Source organism: Macaca fascicularis, chromosome 2 (genome assembly GCF_037993035.2).
Source record: "Macaca fascicularis isolate 582-1 chromosome 2, T2T-MFA8v1.1".
Classification (NCBI taxonomy): domain Eukaryota; kingdom Metazoa; phylum Chordata; class Mammalia; order Primates; family Cercopithecidae; genus Macaca; species Macaca fascicularis.
Window position 1 is genome coordinate 159,840,526 of NC_088376.1, and position 24,609 is coordinate 159,865,134.

General features: G+C 49.7%; 1 protein-coding gene across 3 annotated transcripts in view; it reads left to right on the forward strand.

Moving 5' to 3' along the window:
* Positions 1-24,609, forward strand: part of ADCY5 (adenylate cyclase 5) — a 164,380-nt gene that overhangs the window by 36,042 nt on the left and 103,729 nt on the right. The window lies entirely within an intron of this gene.

Sequence of the window (24,609 nt, forward strand, 5' to 3'; positions counted from 1 at the left end):
TGTGCCGGGAGAGGGACGCGGTCACCAGCTGTTCTGACAGGCACGTTCCTGGACAGGGCTATTTAGGGCAATCATTGAACGAAGCACATAACCATGACTGCCCTTTTTTTTTTTTTTTTTGGTCGTTGTTTGTTTGTTTGTTTTGTTTTTAGCCTGAGGAAGGATCCAGATGTTTCTAGTTCTGCAGATGTCTTTTTGTGGTAAAGCTGAAGAACAGAGATAGGAAATGAGGGATTGGGTGAGTTGGATCCCAGAGCCTTCCACATGACCAGATGACCGTCAATGGGGGCTCAGGTTCCTTCTGCACCAGACCCCCATTAAGCCCGACTCCCAGCTCCCCAGCACATCTTCCTCCAAGGTTTTTGCTCTTAGCTTCTCCGAGCTCTCTCTGCCACCACAACACAGTGGCTGTCAGTGCTGTAACTGCTGTCTCCATACGCTTGAAATCTCACCCCCAAACCATCCCTGCGGCCCTGGCCCCTTTGGGAACCCCAGCGTACAAGGTTTCCGGGCTTTTGGAGGACACGGTGGTTGCACTGTCTGGCGTCTATTCAGAGTTGGGGGAGAGCCCACAGGGACGTCCTATTGGGTCCTTTCTCTGTTACTGTCTGTTCTTACTTCTCCCACCACACCCTGTCTCCCGGTGAGGTGAATACCTTCTCTAAGGGCAGCCTAGTGGCAGGAATCTGCAGTAGGACTGGGGGTGCTGGGCCAGAGCTTCAAATAAGGGCCCCCAGGCCATGGCCAGAGAGGCCTATGAGGCAAAGTGTCCTCTTTCCTGCCACAGCGTGCCCCATGTAGTCAGGAAGCCTCGAGGTCTAGCTTCGTTCCCTCCTGCTGTCTCTTCCCATCCTCCCCTATGTGGAGGAAGGTTTTATGAGTGGGGGCTTGTTGGCACCTTCTAGAAAGGAGAGGGCAAGCACCCTGAGCTCCTGGATGCTGGCAGAGCCTAGGGTGGGGAAGTTCTGATGCCTCTCTGGGGAGAGGGCATGTTCCAAAGGTAGGGAGTTGCGTGTGGGTAGGCTTGGTACCTGGGCCCACAGGCTGCAGGGATGGACACTGGGCTGTGTGGGGGTGGGGGATGGGTGACAGGGCTGCAGTGCGTCCACCTGGGACTCTGTTGTGCTGTCAACAGTGGAGAGCCCCACATGGGCCTGCTCACCTGTATTGACATGTCAGCTCAGGTGTCCCATTAGGTTAAGCTGTGAGCCCAGAGGCTTTGGTCCCAGGGCCACCCTGGTCACCAGGCTGTGAGGACAGGAGCAACTCTTGCCCCACCCTGCTTTGCCTCTGGAATGAGTCCTGGGGATGAACTGGGGGTGCTGGGCCTGGTACTCTGTGGGAGCTTGGACTTAAAACATGTTGCTGGCTGGGTGTAACAGGCAGGGGAAGGAGAAAGGTAGGCACTGGGATCCTGGGCCAGGCTTAGGCCTTTGTCCTTTGTCCGCTCAGGCTGAGTCAGCATCTGTTGTCTCAGGAGTTTCTGTCTCAGGCTGGGCACTATGAGTGTCACCTCCCCTAGGCGTCGAGGACAGGCCCCCAGCCTGGCGATCTGACTCCTTGGTCAGTGATGGGTGAGGCCTGGCAGGGGTCTGCTCCCTGCTTATTTGAAGCTCTGGTTTCTCTTCTGAACTGGAGGGAATCCAGTCCACTTGCCAGACATTTGTTTTGCTCTTATACATGCTCAACCCTCTGTGAGTGGACCCCCGTGGTGGATGGCAGGCTCTCCTTGAAGCAGGCACTAGTACGCCCTTGACTGTTGATTCCAGGAGGCCCAGGGAAACTGCAATGGAAGAGGTTAGTGGAGGCACAGGGCAAGGAGGAAGAGCTTTCTGGCAAACTGAAACAGGAAGCTCATGGAGGGAACAGGTTAGGCTTGGTAGTAGAGGGCATATTTGACAAACCTGAGTGATTTGGTGTAGCTGCTGGTTTGGAGATGAGTGGGTGCTGGAATGGCTAGTGCTAAGGAATTCAGGCTGTATCCAGTAGGTGATAGCTATTTAAATTGTTTGAATAAGAATGGGGTGAGGTGGCTCACGTCTGTAATCCCAGCACTTTGGGAGGCCCAGGCAGAAGGATCAGTTGAGGTCAGGAGATTGAGACCAGCCTGGGCAACATAGTGAGACTACATCTCTACAAAAAATGAAAAAGTTAGCCAGGCAAGGTGGTACATGCCTGTAGTCCTAGCTACTTGAGAGGCTGAGGTGGGAGAATCGCTTGAGCTCAGGAGTTAAAGGCTGCAGTGAGCTATGATTGCACCACTGCAATCATGCAATGGGCGACAGAGTGAGCATGATTCTACCTCAAAACAAAACAAAAAAGAATGGATGTGATGGTGATTAATCTAAGAGCTGCCATTGTTGAGCCTTTATTTTATGTCCTTTATGTGTCCTGTTAGATTTCATCCTTACTGCAGCTTTCTAAGGTAGATGTTATATTGTTTTTCACCTGGTCATTCCAAAGGCAGGCAGAGTGCAGGATGTGGCCAAGGGCATTGGAATAATAGGACATTAGCCCTTCCCAAACAGGCAGTTCACCTTGGGATATGGCTCTGCCATTCCTACTTATGCCTGGGAGGTACAGGGTGGCCCCAGGCTGCTGTGTTGAGGAGGAGGAGGAGGAAGTGGGGGGATAAGGGTCAGGGGAAGAAGAGGAGAGGGAGGGAACTCTACGAGGGACAGAGCTGCCCTGGAGGGAGTCTTTGTGGGCTATTTCCTGAGGAGTGCTACAAAGGAAACTTCCAGTCACTCTACCATCCTTAAGAGTGATGAGCTGTGTTCCAGCCCCCATCCTTCCCTCCCTTCCTCATTCTCCTAGCTCTGGTGGAGGCCCTGAGGGCAGATGGGGGCCTCCCACTGGGTTGACCGGATCCAGCACCTGCTCATGTGGGAGAGCAGAGGGACCTCAGGGCTATGGGGCCACACTGCCTCAGGGAACACAGGTCTCAGTTGGGGAAGTGGGTGTGGGAGGACCTGTAGAAAAATACAGATTTATTACTGCTCCTTCCCTGCCAGCTGCATGTTTGCCTTTCCCAGGTCAGTGGGCTCGTGACGAGAGAAGGACAAGTTAATTTATATCCAGGTGATAGATTAGCTCTTCTAACCACAGGGAACTTTCTCAGGTCATCCAACTGGGGCTTGGAGAGTGGGAGGGGCCGGCGAGTGAGGGAATGTCTCTGGGGCAGTTTCCACCTTCTGCCCAGCCTCTGTTAAGGAAGCAGGTGAGGTGCAAGAGAGCCACCTCAACATGAGTGGGCATCTTAACCTCCTGGAGAGCTTGCTGGGCTCCCAGACTTTCTGATTCACAAGGTCAGAGATAGAGCCCAAGATTTTGCATGTCTAGCTGCTTCCTGGGTGATGCTGCAGCTGCTGCTGCTCTGGGTATCCCACTTTGAGAACCATTGCTCTAGATAATCAAAACGATTTTTGGTGGTTCTTCCCTTGCCTTTCTGTGCTGCTTGGACAGCACTGATAGCAGGAACACAGGCTTTCCACCTGTGAAAGCTGCATCCCACCTTTAGACCCTGACTCCAAGGATACCTTCTCCAGTGGCCACCCTGAGAACTAGCATGTGCTGGGCCATCTGTCCTTTTTTCCCCACATGCTACCTGGTTTCATGGCCCACGATTGTACGCACCTGGAGTACTGGGACTCACTCTTACCAATCCCTGGGGGCCCCTGGCACCTAGCACAGCCCGTAGCACATAGAGGAAATAGGTATTGAGTGGATGTAGTTAAAGCAGACTTTAAACCTTTATAAGGGTTAAACCTTTCTAAAAACCCAGTGTCAGATGGGGAGGGGATTTTAAAGACTTTACAGGCTGGTTATAGGCAGAGCCAGATCAAGAGCCTGGCTGCCTGTATAAGATAATTTTATAGAAAATATTTCATAAGCTTAAAACACCAGCTAGCTCTCTAAATCTTTTCTATACTTTATCTACAGAGATACACTTTTATATAAGTAAATGTGGTTTGTATAGCTATTTTTATGTTATTTTATTTTTTGAGTCTCTCATTCTGTCGCCCAGGCTGGAGTGCAGTGGCAGGACCTTGGCTCACTGCAACCTCTGCCTCCTGGGTTCAAATGATTCTCCTGTCTCAGCCTCCCTAGTAGCTGGATTACAGCTCCCTGCCACCATGCCTGGCTAATTTTTGCATTTTTAATAGAGACGGGATTTCACCGTGTTGACCAGGCTGATTTTGAATTCCTACCCTCAGGTAATCCACCCACTCGGCCTCCCAAAGTGCTGGGATTACAGGAGTGAGCCACCATGCCCGGCCGAGTATAGCTAGAACTTTGTGTCTGCTTTTTTTTTTTTTTTTTGAGATGAAGTCTCGCTCTGTTGCCCAGGCTGGAGTGCAGTGGCGCCATCTTGGCTCACTGCAACCTGCGCCTCCCGGGTTCAAGCGATTCTTCTGCCTCAGCCTCCCGAGTAGCTGGGACTACAGGTGCATGCCACCACGTCCGGCTCATTTTTGTATTTTTAGTAGAGATGGGGTTCCACCGTATTGGGCTGGCTGGTCTCAAACTCTCACCTCGTAATCCACCCACCTTGGCCTCCCAGAGTGCTTGGATTACAGGCATGAGCCACCATGCCTAGCCAATCTAATGTCTTTTTTTTTTTAAACGTAACATTTGTATACTAATTTTCTTGCTGAGTGTACAAATGAATGTCATTTGTGTGCTGTTCCTACATTATCTCACTCAATTCTCAAAACAACACTGAAAATACGTGTTATGACCGTGTTCACGCAGTACAGCATCCCTTGGAAGTGATGTTCCATGATTTACTTAATGTGTCCCAGGCATCAAACATGGAACTGGTGTCTAGATTTTTCACTGTAGGTCCAGAGATTTTTGTATTCTCTGAGACCACCTCTGATATTTCTTTCCATGTGGCCACTGTGCGTAATTGACGCGTTTTCTAAAACCACACTTTAAAAAATTGAAATTCAGTTTTCCACCTCTGTCTATCCCAAACATTTTTGTCAGCCCCAAAGAAAACCCAATACCCATTAGTAGTCACTCCCAATTTCCTCCTCCCCTCAGTCCCTGGCAACTACTAGTCTGCTTTATGTCTGTATGGATTTACCTATTCTGGATATGTCCTGTAAATGGAATCATACAGTATGTATCTTTTTGTGTCTGACTTCTTTCACTTTGCAACTTTTTTTTTTTTTTTTTTTTTGAGACAGGGTCCCACTCTGTTGCCCAGGCTGGAGTGCAGTGGCATAATCATATAATAGCTCACAGCAGCTTTTATCACCCTGGCTTAAGCAATCCTCCAACCTCAGACTCCCTAGGAGCTGAGACTGCAGGTGCATACCACTATGCCCAGCTAATTTTTTTTTATTTTGAGTAGAGATAGGGTCTCACTATGTTGCCCATGCTGGTCCCAACCTCCTGAGCTCAAGTGATACCTCCTACTTTGGCCTCTCAAAGTGCTGAGATTATAGGGATGAGCCACTATACCTGGCATTTGCAGAGTATTTTTCAGGTTCATCCACATTGTAGTATGAATCAGTGCTTTATTCATGTTTTATGGATGAATAATATTCCATTTTATAGCTAGAGCACATTTTGTTTATCTGATCCCATTCTTTTTGGGGACCAGAGAAATCTAAGTGCTACTGTTGGTTGCTGAAGTGTGATGCATGTTTAAGAAGAGAGGGCATTTCAGGAGAGGGGTGTGCACTGATGGCGATGGCATGGTCTGTGGGGAGGCTGAGAGCAGTAGGGTGTCTGGAGAAGGGAGAGTTGATGGTTAGAGCTGGGGCTGGGTATGTGGTCTTGAGGGATCCAAAGGTCAGAGTAGGAGGATAAAGCTTGGCCAGGAGGGGCAGCTGAGGGGCTGTCACATTCCTAGAACAGAGGAGCAGCCAGTTCAGGGAAATGTGATGGCTGAACTCCAAAGATGTCTGCAGGTCTGGGTGTGGATGGCTTCAAGGCGAGGCATTTGGTCCAAAACCAAGGAGTGACCTAGTGCCCAGATGGAAAAGGTCCTGGGTTCCCATAGGAGCAGGAGCAGTGGCGGCGGCTTGGTGGGTATGCTAGTGGCAGGCTGGCCAAGGATGGCAGTGGCGTGTTCTGGAGGAGAGTCAGCTCAAGTGGAGAGGGCCCAGGAACTGTTGAGAGGGCCTTATTAGGAGTCCAACTGGGTGGAGTCATGGGAGCACAGACTTGCTCAACCCCAGTCGGCCAAGCATCCTTGTCCCGCCCATCATTACAACAGAGCCAGTGCTCATTAAGCCATTATTTGTGCCATTTTGAGTGACCATGGGAGAAATGGAAAGGGAATAACCTTGAGTCCCTAGAGCCCAATCTCAGGAGGAAAGAGAAAAATCCCTGTCCTCTCCTCTTCACTCTCTCCAACTGAAATGAAAATGCCAGTTTGCTGATCAGTGGCACCAGACAATAATCTCTGTGACTGCCTGGGGAGCCCTGCATGTGGGTATTTTAAACCACAGGTTTTATTATTGTTCAGGTATGGTGTGGCCAACAGATCAGGAGGCAACCACTATGGAAAAGATAGTTTGTTACTCATGGCTCCCAAGAGGAGGGCACATGCCATGCCCAGCCAAGGCAGGCGGATCACTTGAGGCCAGTAGTTTTAGACCAGCCTGGCCAACATGGTGAAACCCCATCTCTACTAAAGATACAAAAACTAGCCGGGCCTGGTGGCAGGTAGTCCCAGCTACTTGGGAGGCTGAGATGCGAGAATTGCTTGAACCCGAGAGGTGAAGGTTGCAGTGATCCAAGGTGGTGCCACTGCACCTAGTCTGGACGACAAAACGAGACTCTGACTCAAAATAAATAAAATAAAATAATAAAAGAAATAAATAAAATAAAATAAAATAAAATAGGTGTGATGGTCTAGTGGGGAAGGCCATGGGCCTTGCATTTGGTATGGCCCTGATCAGGCCTGGCAGGAGGCACCTCTCCCCTCCTGTCCTGCTCCCTCCTCACTTCTCACAGATCCTTCAGGTCCTAAAGGAGAGAACCAAGTTGGTGTTCAGTCCTCTCTGTCCCAGTGTTCTGGGTCTGGAAGCATTTGCGTTCAAAGCAAGGGAAGAACTCTGACGTGGAAACTCTGCAGCCCCAGACGCCTTGTCTCTGCTACTCCATCCTGTGCTCTAGACTGGTGCTCATAGCCTGGCCATGCAGCCAAGGGAGTGCGCAGAGCAAGGCTGCTGCAGCCTGGCGGAGGGCCGGAGTCCCTTGGCATGAAAACCAAAGCCACAGCACGAGGGAGGACAGGCCTGGGGAGCTTGTGCTGTTTGGCCTCCCCGGCCTTCACTGAGCCGCTCTGTTTTCAGGGCCGCTCCAGCAGGCATTGCAGCAGTGTGGTGACAGGTAGCACTTCCAGCAGCTCTTGCAGGCTCGTTCCTCTGCCCTGCCCTTCTGGCATCTTCTTACCATTCCGGCAGCACTGGTGACACAAGGGGGCAGGTTTGTCAGAAAACTGAGACCCAGAGTTAGGTGCTGAGACCCCAAGATAAACACACGGATCAGACCACACTGGCAGGGTCTCTTTTTCAGAGCCAGCTGAAGATGGGGTCTGAAAAGAGACAATAAAACAGAAATGTGTGTTTCAGCGGAGGGGTCTCCTACCCGGATGTGTCCACATTTGGCCTGACTCCTCCAGTCTGTCTTCCCTGCTGGCCAAGGTAGTGAGCCCTGATCTTGTGGTTTTTCCCATCAGGCTCCACCTAATCCAAAAATTCTCGAGTGCTGAACTCAGAGTGGACCCACAACACACTCAGAGCCCCTGCAGCTGGGAGCTCTTGTCTGAGATGGAGACTCTCACTTCTTTCCCCAGCGGCCTTCCCACTCAGGAGGCCTGTGCTAGTGTTTGTTCTGGGCATAGTGTGCATTCTTCTCTCCAGAACACAGCTGGAGAGATGGGGCAAGGCAGAAGCTGGGCCCCAGACACAGGCAGGGGACATGGGCCGACTGCCCACCTCCTGGCCCCTGACCGTGGTGGAGTGGGAGGTCTGGATGGAGCAGTGAGAAGGGAAGGGCTGAAGATGCTGCCTGGAGGCCTTCTGCTTAGTGTTCTGAACTGACCAGTGGCTTGAGGGGTTACCTTGTTCACCCTGTGTCTGGCAAGGATAGTGTTTGTTGGAAAGCACAGTGAAGAGGGAACTGTCTCTTATTTGAGTCTTATGTTCTCAGCACTTGAGGTGCTTGGTCAGTGCTTGTCAACCAGCCTTTTGGTCTGCATTTGAAAGTCCCCTTCCAGAGCCTCGAGGTAATGTGACATTGTGACTCAGACACAGTGCTGACTCTGCGGCCTTGGCTGGTGTTTTGTAATCGGCTGTTCTGCTTTGTTAAATGTTTCCTGGGTGGGCATATCTTGATCTTCCTCACTGGATTTCAGGTTCTTCAAGGGAAGAGAACTGGATCTTACTCCTTTCTTATAAACTAACATTTTGTAAATCAAAATGTTGGCTACAGTCAGGAAGATGAACACCTGTGTGTAGCTGGCTGTAGTCAGAATAGCATGTAAGGAAGACTACAGAGAGAGAGAGAATTCCCTTCTGGCTGGAGAGAGCAGAGAAGGTCCAGAGGATGGATATGGATTCCAGAGAGGGATGAGATTGAGAGGCAAAGGGGTAGAAGAGTGTGACAAAGACATACAGGAAGGAGGGACCCAGGGTCCATGCAGGGCAGCTGTCTGAGGAGCAGCTCCCGGCGGGCTGGGAAAGCCCAGCTCAGGAGTTCATTCCTAATTTCATGGACAGCAGGGACCCTCCAGGAGTTTCTGAGTGATGTGGCTGATTGATTCTCACAGCAGTGGTGTGGGGTAGATTGGGAGGAGAGAGCGGCATTCCTAGAGGGATGGACCCAGGAACTGATTGCGCACCTCACTTGCTTGCTCAACAGTGCTGCCTGAGTTTTTCCTCGTAGCCATCCTCTCACGTAGGTGTTACTGCCATCCTCTCTTACTGGTCAGGAAAGCAGGTCCAGGCAACACAGGGCATAGGTGGTGGAGCCACAGCTTGAATTTACCTGGGGCTTTCTGGCGCTAAATATGTAATCTGTACTCTTATTTATTTATTTATTTATTTATTTATTTTGAGACAGGGTCTCGCTCTGTAGCCTAGGCTGGCATGTCGTGGTTGGTGCAGTCATGGCTCACTGCAGTCTCATCTTCCCAGGCTCAAGGAATTCCACCTCAGCTTTCCAGGTAGCTGAGACCACAGGCATGTGCCACTACACTTGGCTAATTTTTGTATCTTTTGTAGGGATGGGATTTCCCCGTATTGCCCAGGCTCATCCCCAACTCTTGAGCTCAAGGGATCTGCCTGCCACAGCCTCCCAAAATGCTGGGATTACAGGCGTGAGCCACCATGCCTGGCCAATCTGTGCTCTTAGTACTGCTCAAGACATTGCACGATGCGGAGGACAGATGGGGAGACACTGGTGAAGACATCTTTTGATTTCCTTGCCATCACACAGTGTTGAGGAATGCTTTACTGCTTTCCTTTTTTTCTTTTTAAACCACCAATCTCTAATTATATAATAAATATAACATAAATACATCTTCCCTGTGAAAAAGAAGAAATTGTAGACACGACTAGGGCTCCTTTAAACATTTTCCCAACCTGGTCCTATGAGCTGCTCTTCCTTGGATAGAGAGATTCAAAAGAAGCCCGTGCGTGCCTTCCTGGGCCCCCTTGGCTTCCAGCATCCTGCCAGCATTGTCAACACATGGCCACCAGTCACCATCAATCCAGTGCTGTCAGGCAGCCAGATTTGATCCCAAGAATAGTAACTCTGGGTTGGAGCCATGCTCTGCAGCCCGGCATTCCACCTCTGGGCCTGCTCCAGGCAGTATGTTTGGAGAGTCGAGGGTTATCCTCCTTGCCATAGACCTTAAAAGGTCCTGCTCGTGGTCTAGGTATCTCCCACATGCCCTGATAACCGATTGTGGTTCTGCCTTATCTTTAACATGTTGGAACCCTCCCTACGCCTCTTGTGTTCTCAGCCTGTCTCAGCTCATAGAGAGATGAGGGCCATGGGTCCCCATCCAACTCAGAACACATTTCCTTTTTGTGTCCTAATCACACCACCTTTAAGCTCTCAGGGGTGCCCAGCACTGGTCTTGGAGGAACTGGTGGATAAGCTTCTCTTCATAGCACTTGTCCATGTGACTGTCCCCTCTGGATCTGCTCCAGCTTGTCCAGGTCGTATCTGAGGTATGACCTGGGCATCTGGTCTTTGCCTGTGGATTCTGCGGGGACAGGCACCGTGGAGTCATCTAGGGGGACATCTGAGTCTCTCGGTATATTTCTAAGACCCTTTCTGGGACAGGCCAGGTTTTTAGGTGGGTTCGGTAACAGTTACCTGCCACACTGCCTCTCCTCACTGCCTCTGAGTAGAGGTCTCAGAGAACAGCCGAAAGGGACTGGGAAGTTTGGGGAAAAGTTCTTGTCATGAAGAATGCTGACCAGGGAGGGAGATTAGGACCCAGGAAGGATCCCAGCTTCTCTTCCCTACCCCCCAAGAAAAGCTGCCTTGACCTTTCCACCACTTGTTCCAACAAAATCTTATATAAGTGTCCCTGGGCAAAGCTGTTAATAGCCACTGAGGGTGGTGTCTCTGCCTTCCCTGCCCAGCTCCCCTACCTGCCTCTCGCCACTATGTGGGCTCCAAGGATGGTCAGACAGATGCTTGTTTTTCATCCTGAGTGCCAATAGCCACAGAAATGGCCCTTCCCTCTCATTTTTTAAAGTAGAGGGATGGGGTAGTAGGAATGGCCATTCTGCATCTGGATGGGGCTCTGCTGGTCCCTGGTTCCGCAGCCCTCTGGTGCTTGGCATTTCCCTGAGCCCCCAACGCTGAGCCTGGGCTTAGCATGCAACCTCATTTACCACCTGTCTGACTCACCCAGACATGTTAGAACCATGCATGCTCTTGGGGAACTTCAAATCCAGGACCCTTGCTATGTAAGTTTTTCAAAATTATTTATGCATACTTGGAAACTGAGAGAAGAAGAAAAAACAAACACCTCTAGTCCCATCACTCTAACTAGCCACTATTAGCGTTACAGTGAATTATTTTCCAGCTTTTTGTGGACATCCACATGTGTGTCCCCATAGGAGTGCAGTGTTCCTTTTTCTTTTTAAAATTTAACTGCTTTCATACCGTATCAGCTCTTTATTTATTTATTTTTTATTTTTATTTATTTATTTTTTGTTTTTTTGAGACGGAGTCTTGTTCTTGTTGCGCAGGCTGGAGTGCAGTGGCGTGATCTCGGTTCATTGCAACCTCTGCCTCCTGGTTCAAGCGATTCTTCTGCCTTACCCTCCTGAGTAGCTGGGATTACAGGCGTGTGCCACCACACTCGGCTAATTTTGTATTTTTAGTAGAGACAGGGTTTCACCATGTTGGTCAGGCTGGTCTCGAACTCTTGACCTCGTGATCTGCCCGCCTTGACCTCCCAAAGTGCTGGGATTATACGCGTGAGCCACTGCGCCTGGCCCATATCAGCTTTTAAATATCCTGCCTCTTTTCATATGGCCAAATGCATGTTTTCTACAGATGCTGCATTATTTTAAATAACTGCATAATATTTTATTAAATGGATTTACCATATCACAGTTTAACCATTCTCCTATTATTAGACTTTAGCTCATTTCCAGTTTGTTAGTGTTATAAATAGTGCTGAGATGAAGGTCTTTGCACATAAGGCTTTTTCCTTTTTAAGGATTATTTCTTAGGATTCTCAGAAGCGGAATTACTGGGTCAAAGACTTTCTGAGGCTCTTGACACATATTGCCAAATTGCTGTACAAAAGGATTGAGTTGGTTTGCATTCCCACTAGAAGGGCAAGCGGTGCTGGTCTAGCTGCGTCTTGAAGCATCTGGCTGCTTCTATCACAGATGAGGAAACCAAACAAAGCCCAGGATGTAAAAGCAGTGATCCAAGGGCATGCAGTTACTTGGGAGCAGAGGTGATTCTGGACCCCAGACCCACAGGTTCTGTTTTAGACCTCTTTACTCTTCTTACTACCTACTCCTATCTTAGTAACACTTCCCTTTTTATCAGCAGTGTCCCAGTCCCTCCTATTGCAGAGACAATTCTTGATGGGACAAGAGAACATGTAACTGCCACATCTGAACCCATGTTCCTTGCGCTTACTGTATGTGTGGAATGGAAAGTGGCCAGGGGTCCAGGGGTTGGGCTTTAGTTGTGCAACTGCCTTTGTACACAGCCCTTAACCCCTGGCCTTCTGTTTCCTTACCTGTTGACTTGGGGATATTAATGCCCGACTTGTATGTTCCACAGGGTCGTTATATGGACTGACTCATGCAAAAAGCACACCCATACAGTAAGCAGTACAAATGAAATGTGCTGCTATGATTATGGTTATTCCTGAAGCATTCCTGGGATGAAAGGTTCAGCATTAGGGCACTAAAGGTCTAAGTCAATTAACTAACTTGTAATACCAGTTTGTTCCAGAGAGAATTGGAGGTATCTATCAAAGAAGCAGACATCAAGATTAAAGAAAACTAAACTGAGAAAAGTGATGCTGTGGCTGGGCGCAGTGGCTCAAGCCTATAATCCCAGCACTTTGGGAGGCCGAGGCGGGCAGATCACGAGGTCAGGAGATCGAGATCATCCTGGCTAACACGGTGAAACCCCATCTCTACTAAAAATCCAAAAAATTAGCCAGGCGTGGTGGCAGGTGCCTGTAGTCCCAGCTACTCGGGAGGCTGAGGCAGGAGAATGGCGTGAACCTGGGAGGCGGAGCTTGCAGTGAGCCGAGATTGTGCCACTGCACTCTAGCCTGGGCGACAGCAAGACTCTGTCTCAAAAAAAAAAAAAAAAAAAAAAAAAGTGATGCTGTACAATAATAATATATATATAGTTAGCAATACTGTACTATTCACTTCAAAATGTGTTAAGAGGGTAGATTTTATGTTATGTGTTTTTTACTACAGTAAAAAAAAATAAACTTTAGAAAGCAAAGCAATATGGAGAGGGAAAAACAGTAAGACCTAGGGACAATTCAGATGGGACACTCATTACACCCTTCGGGGAGTAGAGACCATTTTACCATGGTCCAATAGAAACATAATGTGAGCTATATGTGTAATTTAACATTTTTCTATACCCGTATTTTTTAAAAAGTGAAAAGAAACAGGTAAACTGAGTTTTTGGCATATACTTTATTTAACCCAGCATATCCAAATATTATCATTTTAACAGGTAACCAATATAAAAAATACCTGTGGGTGACTTTATGTCTTTTGTTCACATCAAGTCTTTGCAATCTGGTATCTATGGAACATTCCAGCATTACAGAGTTCCACTGGGCAGCACCGCTCTAGACTTTGGCCCTCCAGCTTGCCTTGGAACCCTTAGAGAAGCCAATGCAGGGCTGAAGCGTTGGGAGCGTATGGAGAGAGCTCCCCCAGTCCTGCCCCTGGGAAATTCTAAGGGGATAGCTGGATGGCCGGCCCTGTGGGAGCTCCCAGTCCAACAGGGGAATCTTGAGGCCTAATGAAGGAGAAAGCTCTCCCATTGATGAACTTGCAGTGAAATTTGGAACCCACAAGCAGAGAGATGATCCTTTACAGTTTTACTAATTTGCACCTAACACTGTGGTAGGTACAAATAGTTATAGTGACAGACTGCAGCATGGCTTGCTAAAGGAGGTGGATATGACCCAGAAGACAAGGACATCACAGGAGGGGGTTAATGGCATGGGCAAAGAAAACATGGCAGGGACAAGAAAATTGGGACAGAAAGGAGATGTACGTGACTTGAATGGTGAGGACCTAGGGTAGAGGTTGGAGTGTGTGTGTAGGGGTGGAAATATTATAAACATTTAGATTTGATCTGATAAGCTGGGACTGCTATTTTAGGCGCTTGAGCTGAAGAGCGATTGGATGAAAATGGTATTTGAAGATTATCCCTGTGGTAGTGGCCCTGCGTGCTGCACGGTTTGGAGGCGACAAAGGGCTGGGGTGCAGTGATCATGAATGGTCAGATATTATTCAGATCTGTCCTTGCAAAACTGCAGAGAACCAAGCCTCGTTCAGGATCTTATGTTGTCTCAGTGCAGGAGACCCCAGGGCAGACCCCCTAGACCATGTGATGGCCATGGGTGACCGGTTCGAGTTGGGGCACCCTCGGGTCCCTTCATACTCTGCAGTCAAAATGTGCGGGTCCCAGTAGAGGGGCGGGGGAGCACTTGGTTTTGGAGGGGAAGGGACTTTGTTAGAAATCATGTGGGGCACTCATTGCTGGTGAGACCCGACCTCCAGGTACTGGGAGAGCTGGTTGCCATGGCAGTGGGCACAGGTTGCCAATGCTGTGTGCAGGAGGGCAGCAGATGGTTGCTTTGGTGCTGCAGGGCTGAGGCAGTAGAGTACCCCAGACAAAGAGGCAAGACACCCGTGAGCAACTTTGTCAGTGCCTGGCAGTCAGATAGACTTTTCGACAGGAGGGTTAACCCTTAAATTTCCCTTCTTGCTGTTCTCTTGGTCCTCTCTTCTCTACTCTCCTAGCAGCCTCTGTGCTGTGTCTATACCCACACAATCCCCTTCTCTGTCTGTTTTCACCCTCTTAGTTCCTCATCTGGCCTGCCAGGGTTTGAGCCAGGGATAGTTACAAAAGCCCCCTTTTCCTCAGTCCCCTTCCTCAACCTCCTCCCCTCTGGCTTGAAAAAGTCCATTTGACTTTAGATCAGAGGAAGAAATAGTTGAGAAGGGCAAAGAAGATCCTCCCTGCAGAACAGAAGAAATTTAAACCAGACACCAGGAATGAACTTTTTCCAGACATGAACTTTTTAAATTTTGAGACAGAGTCTCTCTGTCACCCAGGCTGGAGTGCACTGGTGTGATCACAGCTCACTGTAACCCTGAATTCCTGGGCTCAAGCCATCCTCTTGCCTCAGCCTCCCGAGTAGCTAGGACTACAGGTATACACCACCGTGCCTGGCTAATTTTAAAACTTTTTGTAGAGACAGAGTCTTGATTTTTTTTGCCAAGGCTGGTCTAAAAGTCCAGAGCTCAAGTGATCCTTCTGCCTCGGCCTCCCAAAGTGTTGAGATCACGGGCATGAGCTACTGCGCCTGGCCAGCCATGGTGATTAAGGGCTGGCATGGATGAGTCCATTCCTTTCCTTGGCAGTCTTTGAGCACAGGCAAGACTCCTGCTTGAAGTGGGGCAGAAGAGGGGCAAGTGATTCTGGATATTTCTGTGCCTCCCCCTCTGCTATGCCGCATCAAGCAGTAAGGAAAAAGTCAGCTAGACAAGGCACAGAGGCAAGTGCTGGCAGGGCCCCTTCCCTTCCACCTAGTTCCACCCATTCTTAGGAATGTCAGGACAGAGACAAATTTAGCTCTTCTGTTTATTGAGGGTTTGTGGAAGGAAAAATAATAGCATAAATCCTTATTGGGCAAGGGGAATTCCTTCTCGGCGGGACCTTTCTTCCTTTCCCAATTCCGGGAGCTCACATTGTACAGAAGTTTCCCCAAAGTCATGGGAAGGGTAAAGCATGTGTGTGAAGTGCCCGCAGGCATGCATGCCCCTGTGTGCTAGAGAAAGCAGGGCCCCTGATCCACTGTGGTACGGATATGGGTTTTTTTTTTAAATCTCCCTCCCTCCCTCCCTCCCTCCCTCCCTCCCTCCCTCCCTTCCTTCCTTCCTTCCTTCCTGCCTTCCTTCCTCCATCCCTCCCTCCTTCCCTCCCTTCTGTCTCTTTCTTTTCTCTTTTCTTTTCCTTTCTTTTCTTTTCTCTTTTCTTTCTTTTTTCTCTTTCTTTTTCTCTCTTTCTCTCTCTCTCTTTCTCTCTTTCTTTATTTTCCCTCTTTCTCTTTCTCTGTCTCCTTCCTTCCCTCCCTCCCTCCTTCTCTTTGTCTTCCTTTTTTCTTTCCTTCCTTTCTTCCTTTCTTTCCTTCCTTCCTTCCTTCTTTCTTTCTTTCTTTCTTTCCTTCCTTCATCTGTCTTCTCTCTCTTTTCCTTCCTTCCCTCCTTCCTTCCTTCTTCCCTCCCTCCCTTCTCTCTTTTCTTTTTCCTTCCTTCCTTCCTTCCTTCCTTCCTTCCTTCCTTCCTTCCTTTCTCTCTCTCTCTTTTTCTTTCTTTCTTTTCCTTCCTTCCTTCTTCCCTCCCTCCCTTCTCTCTCTCCCTTCTCTTTTCTTTTCTTCTCTTTTCTCCTTCCTTTCCTTTTCTTTTCTTTCTCTCTCTCCCTCTCTTTTCTTTCTCTCTTTCTTTCGTTCGTTCGTTCATTCCACTCTCTTTCCCTGTCTCTTTGTCTCCTTCTTTCCCTCCCTCCTTCCTTCCCTCCCTCTCTCTCTTTCTTTCTCTCTCTCTCCTTCCTTCCTTCCTTCTTCCCTCCCTCCCTTCTCTCTCTCCCTTCTCTCTTTTCTTCTCTTTTCTCCTTCCTTTCCTTTTCTTTTCTTTCTCTCTCTCTCCCTCTCTTTTATTTTCTTTCTTTCTTTCTTTCTTTCGTTTGTTCATTCCACTCTTTTTCCCTGTCTCTTTGTCTCCTTCCTTCCCTCCCTCCTTCCTTCCCTCCTTCTGTCCTTCCCTCCCTCTCTCTCTCTTTCTCTCTCTCCTTCCTTCCTTCCTTCCTTCCTTCCTTCCTTCCTTCCTTCCTTCCTTCCTTCCTTCCTTCTTTCCTTCTTTTCTTCTTTCTCTCCACTCCTTTCTCTCTCTCTCTTTTTTTTGAGACAGGATCTTCACTCTGTTTCCCAGTCAGGAGTGCAGTGGTGAGATCATGGCTCACTGCAACCTCGACTTCCTAGGCTCAAGCGGTCCTCCCACCTCAGCCTCCCAAGTAGCTGGGACTACAGGCACATGCCACCACGCCTGGTAATTAAAAAACTTTTTTTGGGCCGGGCGTGGTGGCTCATGCCTGTAATCCCAGCACTTTGGGAGGCCGACACAGGCAGATCACGAGGTCAGGAGATCGAGACCATCCTAGCTAACACGGTGAAACCCTGTCTCTAATAAAAATACAAAAAATTAGCTGGGCGTGGTGGTGGGCACCTGTAGTCCCAGCTACTTGGGAGGCTAAGGCAGGAGAATGGCGTGAACCTGGGAGGTGGAGCTTGCAGTGAGCCGAGATCACGCCACTGCACTCTAGCCTGGGCAACAGAGCGAGACTCCATCTCAAAAAAAAAAAAATTTTTTTTTTTTTTTTTAATAGAGACAGGGTCACACTATGTTGCCAAGGCTAGTCTTGAACTCCTGGACTCAAGCAATCCTCCCACCTCGCCCTTCCAAAGTGCTGGGATTATGTAACACGTGAACCACCATGTCCGGCTGACGTGGGTTTTCAAATCCAGCAAAAGATTATTGAAGGTCCACCAGGTGCCGAGACAATGCTGTTCCTGTAGGGAACCAAATAGGCCGAGTGTCTGTCTGCACGTAGCTTACAGAGCCAGCGAAGTGGTGTACAGGCAGTGCCATCCACTCAATCTGGAAAGGGGCCCGCGAGGGGAGGAGGATTCAGCAGGCAGAGTAGGATTTTGATGGGGAGGGAAGTGGCAGGAGATATGAGGCAGGCTGAACAGGTGCTGTGAAGGAGGATGGACATGTTCAGGGAGGAGAAGGTAGACTTGGGTAACAGCTTAGCTGTTTATTGGGAGATAAGCCATTGTGGAGCCACATGGAGACCAATTCGGGAGGCCTTGAAGGCCCTGGATTGTCCATTTATCAGATAGTTAGACCAGGAGACGTGGGACTGACATTCCTTTCTGGGTCTGGGCATTGGCCTGAAGGGCTCAGCCCTCTGCGTGGGGAGAGGTCTATGTCGTTGAGAGTTAGGGAGCCCCTCTGCACATCACACAGGACCACCAAAAGTGGGGACTGTCCAAAGGGCCATTTTCACTTAAAAAACGAAGGGTCTCAGTAACAACCTTCTCTTCAGAACCCTTGGGGAACGGGCCTGCTTTTCTGGATAATCAAAAATTCATGCCAGTGTTTATTATTACAATTTGTCCTGATAGAAGTCTTCCGAAAATATGTGCTTTGTCTACTTCCTTAAGTAGTTGCTGGTGTGAGCTTTTCTGGGTGACTCAGGCCACCATTGCATTAGTTAGTTATCGTCCCCTGACAGAATACAACGCAGGCCTCAGGAGGGTCAGAGGAGGTTTGCTCGTACCCTAGAGAGGTCCAGCTAGGTGTTTTGATAACTTATGCATACTTTAAGAACTCATTTTCTGTCTTGTTTCTCATTAATAGACTGTGCCTTACCACTTTTCAGTGTTATCACAGTGCCTGCCAAAGTGGCTCTGCCCCACCCCCATCCTACCATCCCTTCCAGTTTGCTATTTCTAAACTGCACGAGCTTGACAAGTATATTATTAGAATTTTTGGACACCCACAGCTGTCAGATACTTGTGACAACCTGAGGTGATCACTTCTGGCTCAAGTCATGAATGTGAGTGTGGAGTCTGAGTGACAGCTACTTTGTCCCATCAGATGCCTTCTGGGCTATTTCCCCATTCTCAGTTGTGCTATAGATGGATAAGGTGCTACCCTAGATATGCATTTAAAAAAAAATTCATTCAAAAACAGTGAGATCTGCAGAAGGAAACATAGAAACAGTTGATTTGCTAAGGTGATAGGATTGGAGGCAATATCCTTTGTTATTTCTGATTTGGATGAAAAGAAATGTTTTAAAATCAAATTGAGTTAAGAGAAGAAAGAAAACTATGTGTATCTCATTAAAGTTAGAAAAGCAAATTTAAAATGTTGCTGATTTTTTTTTTTTTTTTTTTGAGATGGAGTCTTGCTCTGTGCCCCAGGCTGGAGTGCAGTGGCGCGATCTCGGCTCACTGCAAGCTCCGCCCCCCGGGTTCACGCCATTCTCCTGCCTCAGCCTCCCGAGTAGCTGGGACTACAGGCGCCCGCCACCACGCCCGGCTAGTTTTTTGTATTTTTTTAGTAGAGACGGGGTTTCACGGTGTTAGCCAGGATGGTCTCAATCTCCTGACCTTGTGATCCGCCCGCCTCGACCTCCCAAAGTGCTGGGATTACAGGCTTGAGCCACCGCGCCTGGCCTTTTTTTTTTTTTTTTTTTGAGATAGAGTCTCACTCTGTTGCCCAGGCAAGAGTGCAGTGGCGTGGTCTCGGCTCACTGCAAACTCCACCTTATGGGTTCAAGTGATCCTCCTGCCTCAGCTTCCTGAGTAGCTGGGAGTACAGGTGCCCACCACCATGCCTGGCTAATTTTGTGTGTGTGTATTTTTAGTAGAGACAGGGTTTCACCATGTTGGCCAGGCTGGTCTTGAACTTCTGACCTCAACTGATCTGCCCTTAGCCTCCCAAAGTGCTGGGATTACAGGTGTGAGCCACTGCGCCCACCCAGCCCCTATTTTAAAAGCTGTTGTTGTTGTTCATAGTTCCTGAAGGGTCCTCAGCAGCTGGGGCTGGAGGGAGGGAGAGGAAGCCGGCCCAGGGCTGGGGATGGCAGGGAAGCAAGGCGCAGGGCAGTCTGGTCTGCAGAAGGCCTGAGTTCATAACAAGAATGATCTCCATGTAGTGAGCACCTGCCGGGCCATATGGGCACTTTGCATATGCTGTCTCCTTTGCATGTGATGCTGTCCCTCACACCCTCATTGTATTGTATTGTATTTTTTTTTTTTTGAGATGGAGTCTAGCTCTGTCGCCCAGGCTGGAGTGCTGTGGCGCAATCTCGGCTCACTGCGAGCTCCGCCTCCCGGGTTTACGTCATTCTCCTGCTCAGCCTCCCGAGTAGCTGGGACTACAGACGCCCGCCACCTCGCCCGGCTAGTTTTTTGTACTTTTTAGTAGAGACGGGGTTTCACCGTGTTAGCCAGGATGGTCTCGATCTCCTGACCTTGTGATCCGCCCGTCTTGGCCTCCCAAAGTGCTGGGATTACAGGCTTGAGCCACCACGCCCGGCTGTATTGTATTGTATTTTTTAGAAACAGAGTCTTACACTGTTGCCCAGGCTGGATTGCAGTGGCACAGTCATAACTCACTGTAGCCTCAAACTCCTGGGCTCAAGTGATCCTCTTGATTCAGCCTCCCCAGTAACTAAGGCTGCAGGCATTACCCCACCATGCCCACCTAATTTTTAGAATTTTTTTTTTTTTAATGGAATCAGGGTCTTGCTCTGTTGCCCAGGCTGGTTTTGAACTCCTGTCCTTGTGTAATCCTCCCACTTCTGCCTCCCAAAGTGCTGGGATTATAGGTAGGAGCCACTGCACCCGGCCAACACCCTCATTTTATTGATGAGGACGCAGGGATTCCAAGAAGGTTTAATGAACCCAAGGCTGCAGAGTTCTGAGTGAGAGGGCTTGAACCAAGGCCTGCCTCACTTACCCTGGGCTCTTTTGTATCACTCGGGGAAGACTGTTGGTATAGTGTGTGTCAGGGGAGCAGGTGGCAGGAACATGGGCCTCTGTGCCTGCGTCACCTGTTGCCTTGTTTGTGGTCTGTTTACAGGGACTGAAATTCCCAGTTTTCCTAGCATGTGCCATTGTCTCAGCTCAGTGCGTTTAGAGTCATGGGGGTGGGAGAGACTGGTGGCCTGCTGCGGATGCTATATTCTCCCGCCACAAAAAAGTGACCGTCCTATGGGGGAGGGTGTATAAGGGGCACCATTAGAGTCTTTAGTGAGGTTTAGAGGTATAGCATGCAAGAGAGGGGAGTGGTGGTGGAGGAGAGAGAGAGAGGCAGAGAGAGACAGAGAGGCAGAGACTGAGAAAGAAACAAAGTTGGAGAAAGAGAGACATGCAGAGAGAAAGAAAGATCCAGAGAAGGGGAGTAACGCTGTCTGCCTGGGGACCGAGGGCCTGGGTTCAGACTCCAGCTTTGTCACCACTCATCAGCTCACTGGCCTTAGGCAAGCTTTGTGCCCTCTGGCCTTGGTCAACGACTTTTTGATGAGAGCTGCGGATGGTCTCTGTGGCCTTTCTCAGTCTGCGGTTTATGATCACCCTGTGGATCACGGCCTAACCTGTGCTGCCTGCAGACCCAGCCCATCTAAGCCCTTCCTCAGACTTTCTGAACCCCAGGCGGGTTTGCAGGCTTCCAGGAGCTCCCAGAACTTATATCTAAAGTGTCTCTAGGGGAAGAAAAAAACTTGATCACATTCATAGCCCTCTTTCTCTGATCCTAAAGCCATAGACACCACTTGAACAATCTGTAAAGTTAAAAAAGTATAAAGGAGAAAAGATAAAATCCCCCTTAATTCTATCACATTTTGCTATTTCTTTCTAGAAATCATTTAAAACAAAGTAGTATGATGGAGGATATACTGTTGTATAACTTGCTTCCCCCACTCCTGCCACAACAGTGGTGGATTTTTCTTAATTACGTAAAGTAATTAAGACAAACACTTTAGATGTGAGGAGGAGGCGCTTGTCCAGAGTGGGCAGGCTTTCAGCAGCCGCTGACTCTGCCCCTGATGCCAGAGTCCCAGTGTGATGGGGATGCTGTGAGGGCCCCAGGACACACTGGTGGGACTGTGGGTACCCCTGGGACAGAGATGAAGTTGCTGGGCAGACAAGCTGGGAGCGTGGTGGAGGAGAGCTGGTTGTAGATCCACCGGCCACCCCAGGGCGACCTGTTAGCCGGTGGGACTATGGCATAAGGTCCTGTACCTTCAGGGCAGTCATTCAGATGTGGCCCACTTGTGAATGGCACCCCCTGGAGTTGTGCAAGTGGAGGTTAGACTAAAGTTGCAGGGCCTGCCTGTGTTACTACTGTGACCTAACAGGAGCCCCAGGCCCTGGAAACAGCTAAGTCCATTGCTTGGGGTGAGGATACGGATATTTTGGTAATATTTCTATAGTGTGGCATTTAGACCTTGGAAAGGGGTGATGGTGGAGGCTGGGCTGGAACAAGGCGACTGGAGACAGCCCAGGCAGTGTCCTTGACTGGGTGTTCTCCTGGGAAGGACATCTCCATCGGCCACTCTCAGTCTTCAGTCCCAGGGTGTCTCCCTCCTTCTGGGTGGGAAGTCATAATGGTAATTTATAGCTTCTCTTTCCCAAGAGGTGATCTTTCATTCTGTTTTGTCCAAGCTGCACTTGCCATCCCCTGCACAGCCCTCAAGGACATCTGGAAGTGTTTAGACAGTCTGTGGTCATCAGGCTGGAAAGGGTGGGTTTGGCCGGATTTCGTGGCCTGAAAGCCTCAGGAGTGGCACGTGCTTCGAAATTCTCAGAATGTATCTCCCTTTCCTCACCCCAGACCCACACACTTTTCCTTCCTTTCCCTTCCGTCTCCTCCCCTCCCGCCCGCTTGGAGGTATCAGCATGCCCTGTACATCCTTTGAGCTTCTGGGAACCCCTGGTCAGTCTGTTTGGGCAGCTGGTCCTCATGTGCAGGTGTGCTGGGCGGCCCCCAAGCCCCTGGAGGGGCAGATGGGAAGTGTGCTGGCCTCTGCCCAAGGCTGGGTCAGCACAGTGTCCTTGTAGTGTTTGGCTTCTGGTTTTCCAAAGTCAGCTTTAGGCACCTCATTCCAGGGAAGAGGGAGGCCTTGAAATGTCCATCTCACACCCCACGTGTCTCTTGTTTGTAGCGTGCAGTTGCAGGTTGACTGGCAATGCGAGGGCAGACCTCAGAGATGAACCCTCGGGGATGCAGACCTCAGCCTGCTGTCCTCAGCAGGCAAAGGTGAGAAGGAGCTGAGTCCATTCCCAGGATGGGACTGGGTGGCCCAGCCTCAGGCCGTGCTGCACCTGCAACCTTGATGGCCCAGGATCACCATGGGATTATGAGGAAGGTGTTTCACTCACATCTGCCACGCCCCGGGGTAGGCCAAGCCCAGCCCTCTGTCTTTACACCATGGTGCCTTTTAATCCCCCAAAGCAATTTTTTATCTTCCTTTGGGCCTCTGAAAAATCTAAGGATGTATCATCCTTCCCTGCAGGGAAATGCACCTCTGTGGATGCGGAGAAAGCTCAAAACGATTTTAGGAGGATCTAGGCTCCCAAAAGACTACTTGTGCACATGGCAGCAGAGCTGCTGCCAAACAGGTCTCCTATGAGGAGGTGGCCCTCCCATGGCTCATTCCACCAGAGTACACAGGAGGGAAATAGGCTTGAAGACACAGTGGAGGCATTCATTTAGGGTGAGCAAAAGATAGACACCAAGCGGGGCGATCAAGGGGATTATAAAGGCTGCTTTGACATCCGGCCACTAGCACAGCATCCAGACATGACCAGCTCCCTCTTCTTCCCCCGTTTTTCCACAAGAAAAAGTCAGGCTTGGCTGTGAGCTGCATCTGCTGGGGAAGAGTCATAGGGGACAGGCTCTCTCCTCTAGCTGATGGCCCGAAGTGTCTGTCCAGCTTCCTGGCCTGAGACTGAACCTGGCGTCGTGATGGCTCAGGGATTGGCAGTCATCCTCACCCCCATCACCGGGAACACCTGCTCTGTCCTGGTGCACCCGGCCCTGTACAGGATCATACGCCAGGCCCTTCCTACAGCTTTGCCCTTATTGTACCTCTCCTCTCTGCACTCTTGAGGAAGGCTAGGGGCCATTTGTAGTCCTCCCATAGAGCTAAGCTCCCCAGCGAGCACTGCACCATTTGTTTTTTGTAGTTGCAGCTCAGAAGGCCTGCATGGACATCTGTGCACTGTCTGTTAGATTAGTTTCTGGTGGTATTCACTTCAGGCTGGAGTTTGTCCTATTCAGAGCCACGGACAGAGAAGCACTTAATTCTGGTAGAGTTGACTGACCCTGTGGTCAGCGAGGGGGAAAGTTACAGGTTTTTCTAACCTCGGGGTTAGTGTCCCTCTCATCTGCTTGTCACATGCCTCTCCACATGTGCCGCTCTGCTGGAGACTTCACCAAGAGCAAGACACAGATGTGGGCATGTATGGAACTAGGAGTGCCCAGCATGGTGTGGAGTGTGTGCACATGCGTGTGTGCTCGCAGTGGGGTGGGGGGTGCTTAGCTCTGTTTTGCGAAAACTCTCCCTGTACAAATAGACCCTACTGGTATTGGGAAAAAGTGGTTTGAAGATTGAGGCAGGGAGAGTGCGTGGGAGTGGTCAGGACTACAAATCCTAGTCCAGAGGAAAGTCTTGAAGCTGCATTCCTAACTCTTCTGAACCAGTTCCTCTCCTGGGCCAGACTTTTTGGCAAGGATCTTCTGAGGAGATTTGCTGTTTTAGTCATGTCCTCCTCTCCAGAGTGGCCAGTCTGAGCCCTCACTGCTGTCCTGTCTATAGCTCCCAGCCCTGTGTCTCCACCATGCCCTCACTGTTCTGCAGAGAAACTTTCTGCCTCATTGAAGACCTCTTAAGCCCTCCCTCTCCATCTCAGCTGATGTCCTGCACCTCCTGGCTTCTCAGAGTAGCCCAGTTCCTTCTCCTGCCTGGGGCGTTCCCTCTGTCGGCCTGGCCTCCATTCTTTCCTCTGGCCACCTTCCTCCCTCCTTCCTTCCATGACTCCTGGCCTCCCGCCCTGCCTCCTTCCCCAGGTCCCTCCCGTAGAGGCTAACTAGGGACACAGGTCCCCAGTATAGTAACACCACCTTCACTCCCCGGCGTGCCTCCATGTCTCATGTCTCTGTGCTCCGACTCCCCACTGGCTCTCTCGACAGGGTAGTTCTCAGTGTATGTGACTCCACAAACCCACAGAGGCCCCTCATGGTGAAAGCAGCC